The sequence below is a fragment of the Triticum aestivum genome, chromosome 6B (genome assembly GCF_018294505.1).
Source record: "Triticum aestivum cultivar Chinese Spring chromosome 6B, IWGSC CS RefSeq v2.1, whole genome shotgun sequence".
In the NCBI taxonomy this organism is placed as follows: Eukaryota; Viridiplantae; Streptophyta; class Magnoliopsida; order Poales; family Poaceae; genus Triticum; species Triticum aestivum.
The window spans coordinates 153,133,864-153,142,356 of record NC_057810.1 but is presented as its reverse complement, the minus strand read 5'-3'; positions in this window follow the sequence as shown (position 1 = coordinate 153,142,356).

Here is an 8,493-nt window from a genome sequence, read left to right as displayed (position 1 = left end):
AGGACAACCATTGTTCGATGTCGTCAAGATATGCATGGTTTTGAAACCAGACTATCAGACATTTGCTATGTTGTTTAGGAGCCTAGGAGAAATGAAGGCGAAGGTTATGGTGCTCCATCAGACAATACAACATGAAAACGTAACAATCAGGTCAAATGAACTGAGCTTCTGAACTTGTGGTGGTGCATTTACCTGCCGGACTGTTAACTTTTATGCCAAGCTTCCTTTTGTTTTGTGGTTGTAGTTTGTTTTGTTGCGATACAAAATTCGTTCTTAACGTGCAGCCGCCGGCTCAAGAAAACAGCAAGCCATTTTTGTATAGTGTAGGGTGTTCCCTATATTTGCACTGGTGGGGAACTTTGATGCCCAGTGGATGTAATCTGTGTAATCGCCTTAATAGCCTAGTGTTAATTTCTTGCTTATTTATTTCCTAGTCATCTTTTTTCCTTGGTTTGCTAGTGGCCGCAACAACCATGGGCCATACACGGACCATGGTAACCTTGAGCTTGCTATAGGCCATAGGATCCATGGGCCTCCTATGGGCCATCGGATAAATGGGCCTCCAACGGGCCATAGAATCAGTGGGCCTCAGGCCATCGGATAAATGGGCCTTCATGGGCTGTAAACGGGCGTAATTGGCATCAAGCCAGCATGGTAACGGGTCGTTAATAGGCCGGAAGATAGCAAAGGCTTAATTCTATCACATGCATAACAGGTCGTTCAAGGGCAAGAATATAGGACGGGCTGGAAACAACGCAATAGTTTAACACACCACAAACGAGTTGATTCTAACCACGGGCCGAATTTGGCACGTTAGGGGAACATGCTAGTAACGGGCCGGAAGTAATTGAGGGACAGAAAGGAGCCCAAGAACGTCTGGGCCGTTAGTAGGCCGAAAGCTAACACAGGGTTGAAACGGCCCATGTGAATCATGGGCCGTTAATGGGTACAAAGAAACTTAATGTTCATTATGGGTCAAAGTCACCCTGGGCCACTAAAGGGCCCAAAGATATGAAAGGCCTCATATGGGCCGAAAGACGTCCTGGGCCATACATGGGACCAAAGTGAAATGGGCTGGTGTTATATTCAACGGCCCACATGACATTGTTGGGCCCATTTCTAGAAGGCCCTGAAGGTTCGTGAGTTACCGGGCCGTAAAATGGGCTATATGCGAACAAACTATTAACATGCTTTTCATGGGTCGGCCCGCTAGCTTTTGACCAAGTCAAACGGGCTGGCCTTTGTAAGCTAAATGGGCCAGTGTTGGGCCGTCACACGTGTCACATATCATAGGTGCCTATCAGACCCAATAACGAGCTGACACATGTTTCCTTCGGCCAATGAGAATTTTACACGTGAAAAATCCCCATTGGTCCAGGCTGTTAACGGGTTATCAGATCCAAAACCGGACCCGATAGCTTAACGGCGATCCATTATGGTGGATGCCACGTGTTGGTTACCCTTGACGAAAGCACTTCCATGAAGCGTCATTTATCGTCATGGAAGTGAACACTTCCGTGATGATAATGTTGGTATTGTCATGGAACACTTCTATGATAGCACAGATATGACTATCTTGATTCTGTCATAAAATTGTCATGGATGTACATGCATGACAGAAAACGTGACCTGCTATGACAAACACGCATCATCACGGAAATGTAATTTTTTGTAGTGGATTAGGCAGGATCTTCCCTTCTTTGTAACCGATCGCTTGTAACCCTAACCCTACTGGTGTCTATATAACCCAAGGGGTTTTAGTCTTTAGGGCTAGAGCTACATCCATCACCTCATCATCTTATGGTTAGCTCGCTTGATCTCGAGGTAGATCTACTCTATAATCATAACATACATCAAATACAATCAAGCAGGACGTAGGGTTTTACCTCTTCGAGAGGGCCCAGACCTGGGTAAACACTTTGTTCATCGTCCCTTATTCCCCATTAATCCTAGATCCATAGCTCGGGACCCCCTACCCGAGATCCTCCAGTTTTGACACCGATATTAGCGCTTTCATTGAGAGCTCCGCAGTGGATCGCCGAAGGATCGATGGCTGAGTGATAACCCACAAGTATAGGGGATCGCAACAGTTTTCGAGGGTAGAGTATTCAACCCAAATTTATTTATTCGACACAAGGGGAGCCAAAGAATATTCTGAAGTATTAGCAGTTGAGTTGTCAATTCAACCACACATGGATAACTTAGTATCTGCAGCAATGTATTTAGTAGTAAAGTAGTATGGAAGTAACGGTAACAGTAGCAAAAGTAACAGTAGCAGTTTTGTAGTAATTGTAACAGTAGCAACGGTAAAGTAAATAAGCAAAGAACAATATGTGAAAAGCTCATAGGCATTCGATCAGTGATGGATAATTATGTCGGATGTGATTCCTCATGTAATAGTTATAACATAGGGTGACACAGAACTAGCTCCAGTTCATCAATGTAATGTAGGCATGTATTCCGAATATAGTCATACGTGCTTATGGAAAAGAACTTGCATGACATCGTTTGTCCTACCCTCGCATGGCAGCGGGGTCCTAGTGGAAACTAAGGGATATTAAGGCCTCCTTTTAATAGAGTACCGGACCAAGCATTAACACATAGTGAATACATGAACTCCTAAAACTATGGTCATCACCGAGAAGTATCCCGATTATTGTCACTTCGGGGTTGTCGGATCATAACACACAATAGGTGACTATAGACTTGCAAGATAGGATCAAGAACTCACATATATTCATGAAAACATAATAGGTTCAGATCTGAAATCATGGCACTCTAGCCCTAGTGACAAGCATTAAGCATAGCAAAGTCATAGCAACATCAATCTCAGAACATAGTGGATACTAGGGATCAAACCCTAACAAAACTAACTTGATTACATGGTAAATCTCATCAAACCCATCGCCGTCCAGCAAGCCTATGATGGAATTACTCACGCACGGCGGTGAACATCATGAAATTGGTGATGGAGGATGGTTGATGATGACGACAACAACGAATCCCCCTCTCGGGAGCCCCGAACAGACTCCAGATCAGCCCTCCCGAGAGAGATTAGGGCTTGGCGCCTGCTCCGTATCGTAAAACGCGATGAAACTTTCTCTCTAATTTTTTTCTCCACGAAAGAGAATATATGGAATTGGAGTTGAGGTCGGTGGATGTCCAGGGGGCCCACGAGGCAGGGGGCGCGCCAGGGGGAGGGGGCGCGCCCCCCACCCTCGTGGACAGGGTGTGGGCCCCCTGGCACTAATTCTTTCGCTGGTATTTTTTATTAAATCTGAAAAATTGCTCCGTGGATTTTCAGGTCATTCCGAGAACTTTTATTTCTACACAAAAATAACACCATGGCAGTTCTGCTGTAAACAGCGTCAGTCCGGGTTAGTTCCATTCAAATCATGCAAGTTAGAGTCCAAAAAAAGGGGCAAAAGTGTTTGGAAAAGTAGATACGACGGAGACATATCAACTCCCCCAAGCTTAAACCTTTTCTTGTCCTCAAGCAATTCAGTTAACAAACTGAAAGTGATAAAGAAAAACTTTTACAAACTCTCTTTGCTCTTGTTGTTGTAAATATGTAAAGCCAACATTCAAGTTTTCAGCAAAGATTATGAACTAACCATATTCACAATAACACTTAGGTCTCATGTTTACACATATCAATGGCATAATCAACTAGCGAGCAATAATAATAAATCTCAGATGACAACACTTTCTCAAAACAATCGTAATATGATATAACAAGATGGTACCTCGCTAGCCCTTTCTGAGACCACAAAACATAAATGCAGAGCACCTTTAAAGATCAAGGACTGACTAAACATTGTACTTCATGGTAAAAGAGATCCAGTCAAGTCATACCCAATATAAACTAACAGTAATGCATGCAAATGACAGCGGTCCTCTCCAGCGGGTGCTTTTTAATAAGAGGGTGATGACTCAACATAAAAGTAAATAGACATGCCCTTCGCAGAGGGAAGCAAGGATTTGTAGAGGTGCCAGAGCTTGATTTTAAAATAGAGATGAATAACATTTTGAGCGGCATACTTTCACTGTCAATGCAATAACTATGAGATCTCGATATCTTCCATGCTACATACATTATAGGCGGGTCCCCAACAGAATGGTAATGTTTATACTCCCCCACCACCAACAAGCATCAATCCAAGGCTTGCCCGAAACAACGGGTGCCTCCAACTAGCAATAATCCTGGGGGAGATTTTGTTTAATTATTTTGATTTGCTTTGATCTTTTTGATCTTGGGACTAGGCATCCCAGTTACCAGCCATTTTGTCGTGAATGAGGAGCGGAGTCCACTCCTCTTGAGGATAACCCACCTAGCATGGAAGATACTGACAGCCCTAGTTGATACATGAGCTGCTCGAGCATACAAAACAGAATTTCATTTGAAGGTTTGGAGTTTGGCACATACAAATTTACTTGGAACGGCAGATAAATACCACATAAAGGAAGGTATGGTGGACTCATATGGAATAACTTTGGGGTTTATGGAGTTTGGATGCACAAGCAGTATTCCCTCTTAGTACAGGTGAAGGCTAGCAAAAGACTGGGAAGCGACCAACTGAGAGAGCGACAGCAGGCATGAACATGCATTAAAATTAATCAACACCGAGTGCAAGCATGAGTAGCATATAATCCACCATGAACATAAATATCGTGAAGGCTATGTTGATTTTGTTTCAACTACATGCGTGAACATGTGCCATGTCGAGTCACTCAATTCATTCAAAGGAGGATACCACCCTATCATACCACATCACAACCATTTTAATAGCATGTTGGCACGCAAGGTAAACCATTATAAACTCATAGCTAATTAAGCATGGCATAAGCAACTATAATCTCTAATTGTCATTGCAAACATGTTTATTCATAATAGGCTGAATCAGGAACAATGAACTAATCATATTTACAAAAACAAGAGAGGTCGAGTTCATACCAGCTTCTCTCATCTCAGCCAGTCCATCATATATCATCATTATTGCCTTTCACTTGCACGACCGAACGGTGTGTATAATAATAATAGTGCACATGCATTGGACTAAGCTAGAATCTGCAAGCATTTAATTCAAGGGAGAAGACAAGGTAATATGGGCTCTTGGTTAAATCAGCAATCATGCATATAAGAGCCACTAAACATTTTCATTATGGTCTTCTCCTCTCGACCCCCAAAGGAAAGAAAAGAAATAAAACTATTTACAAGGGAAAGCTCCCAACAAGCAAAAGAAGAACGAGAAATCTTTTTGGGTTTTCTTTTAATTACTACTATAAGCATGGAAATTAAACTAACTATTTTTTGGTTTTTCTTAAGGTTTATCAAACACACAAGAAGAAAGCTAGAAAAAGAAATTAAACTAGCATGGATAGTACAATGAAAACGTATGAGCACTGGCAACTAGAATAGTGTGTGAACATGAATGTAATGTCGGTGAGAAATACGTAGTCCCCCAAGCTTAGGCTTTTGGCCTAAGTTGGTCTATGCCCATGGACCGCGGCTACTCTCCCCGGTGTACTGAGGAGCATCATCATACTGCTACTGGCTGACGATCTGCTTCGGATCCCACTGATAAGATGATGGACGATAATGATCTAGTGGTGGTTCCGGCTCAGGCTCTAGAGCTGATGTCTGGCCTTGGTGCGTGTAAACGGCCGCCGGCAAGATGAGATAGTGGCTTGCAGTTAAATCAAACAAAGAGGGCGTAGGCAAGATAATAGTCGGCGTTCTGGGAACGGGGGTTCCCAGACTTGCCTGCCTGCGGCCTGCGGCGTGGCTCAAGGGGCGGCCCAGCATGGCCCATCTTCGTCAGCACGAGCTCAAGACCCTCGTGAGGGGCCAAGCCTCGCAGGGTGGGCGACAAGAGGCTTCCTCAGGCACGACCTCGTCAGGCTGGCTCGCGAGGAGGCGGAGAGATCAAGGCGGGGTACCTCACGAGGTGCCTATGACGCAAGCCATGATGACCAAGGGCGCCAGGCGGGCGCCAGCCCACGCAGTGTCCTTCTTTCCTCTTTGGTGCAAAGGGAGCAAGCGCAGGAGAGAGCATCAAGCAAAGGCATCCATTTCGGTGCAACAAGACCAAGACCAGCAGAACGGCAGGATGGAGGTCATCGTGGAGCCCAAGCCGGCGTCACCACCAGAGCCTTTGGCAGGCGAGGACCAACTTTAGTCAGGATAAGTGTACTAGATGTTCCCCTTCAAAATGGCCAATTGTTGGCGCCCTTCCCGCTCAATATTTGGGAAGAGGCCCAGGGCCTTTGCCTATAAATAGGACTAGCCATCCACAAGGTAGAGAGATCGGATCATCACCAGGAAACTAGTAGAGAGAGCGACTGAACTCCCCCTGGCAGTTCATCGCACCAGCCAAGAACAGACCCTCGCGAGGTTGTTCTTCCTTGTATTGTTCATCATCAGCCCAAGAGGCAATCCACCACACCACACACTTGGGTAGGGTATTACACCACAATGGTGGCCTGAACCAGTATAAACTCTGTGTCTCTTGTGTTGTTCCTTTGATTGCTTAGATCATAGCGAGGCGGTGAGGTGCAGGCAGTAGAAGGCTAGATCTCCGCGCGCACCCCAGAGTTCGAACCTAGAGGGTCTGCCGGAACCCGAAATCCGACATTTGGCGCGCCAGGTAGGGGTGCGCCGGAATCCACCTTCTACCGCATTGCGTCCCGTCGCATCGTCATCATCATGTCCGGCGACCAGGCAGGCAACCCTGATCCCTGGGCGGCCTGGCCCGCCCACGCAGAACCGCTCGCCCCAGGCAACCCCACGCCCTAGGCAGCTCGCGGTCCGCAGGGCACTGCGGGCCGCGGGCCGCGCGGACAGGCAGCGACAGGTCTCTCGACGCGTCAGGAGCGGTCGGCGGCGAGGGCCTCCCACCACGCTGCGGCCACGGCGCCGTACACCTGACGGGAACAGGCGAACTCGAGGGCCGCGCTCACCGTGGCCCGAGAGCTGCTGCAGTGCAGGTTGCTGGAAGGCGGTCACGACGTGCTGCTAGAGCGAGTGGGAGTGCTCCTGGGCTTCGCCGCCTTGGGGGCTCCCCCCTTCTACACCCAACTCCCACCTCAGGTCCAGGGTAGCCCGCACGGGGGCTCCATGCACGCCCGTGCGGCCCAAAGTGGACTCCAAGGCCACCCCAACGCCGGCCAGGCCGTCAGCCCTGGGCCGGCAGCGGCGCTGCCTCTGCCCCCGGCCATCGAAGAAGGACTCGCCACAACCCGCGGCCTCGATGGGCCGCCGCGCTACCACCCCCAGGCGGGCACATCAAGCAGAACTGCGTGGCACGCAGAGCACTACGGCGTGGCCTTTGGGGTGGCGACCCCAGAAGAGTACGTGCCCCACATGATGGACCAAGGGTGCACACATGAGGACGAACAAGGCTCGCTCCTCGGCCCAAGCCGGGGGGACTAGATGCCAGAAGTTGAACTCTTCCAGGAGCCCCGTGAAGGCCTCGTCGTCTACGCTAGAAGCAACGAGTATCAGGTACCGCTAATTCCTCAGGAGCAGGCATACGCCAACCATGGATTGTAGGAGGTGCAGGTCACGACAACGGGTGGCTGCCCCACTCCCGCAGCTTCCTACCCCTCAGGAGGAGGGCGCCGGGGGCTGCAGGAGAGGGCCAAGATCCGACATCACCACCGCGGTGTTCGGAGCAAGGCATCCTCAGGAGGTAGGCCCTCTGCTGGGGAGGTGCCTCAGGGCCTTCCCCTGGCAGAGGACCTGTGGTCGTTGGGGGAACCGCTGACGACCACTCTACACCATCGGGGGCATCCTGGTTTCCGGTCGTCGTCGGTGGCACTAGAGTGTGGCGCAAGGCGGGGCCCTCGTCTGGCGATATGAAGCAAGGCCGGTACCTGTGAAGAAGGCCCAGTTCCTGTGAAGCTCGCCGCCCTGTGACACTCTCACGTAATAATGAGTGGGGCTATACACGCCCCGGAGTCTCAGGGGTGCCGGCCTCAGGCCCTGGGGCTCCCTGTTGGGGAACGTTGCAGAAAATTAATTTTTTTCCTACGGTTTCACCAAGAACCATCTATGAGTTCATCTAAGCAATGAGTCAAGGGAGTGAGTTTGCATCTACATACCACTTGTAGATCGCGTGCGGAAGCATTCAAGGGGATGGTGATGATGGAGTCGTACTCGCCGTGATTCGGATCACCGATGACCAAGTGCTGAACAGACAGCACCTCCGCGTTCAACACACGTACGGTACGGACGACGTCTCCTCCGTCTTGATCCAGCAAGGAGGAAGGAGAGGTTGAGGAAGACAGCTCCAACGGCAACACGACGGCGTGGTGTTGTTGGTGCAGCAGTACTCCGACAGGGCTTCGCCAAGCACGTACGGAGGAGGAGAGGTGTTGGGGAGGGGAGGGGATGCGCCTTGGCTTGGGTGTGCAGCCCTCCCCTCACCCCTCTATTTATAGGGGAAGGGGAAAGGGGGGCCGGCCCCTCTAGATGGGATCTAGAGGGCGGGC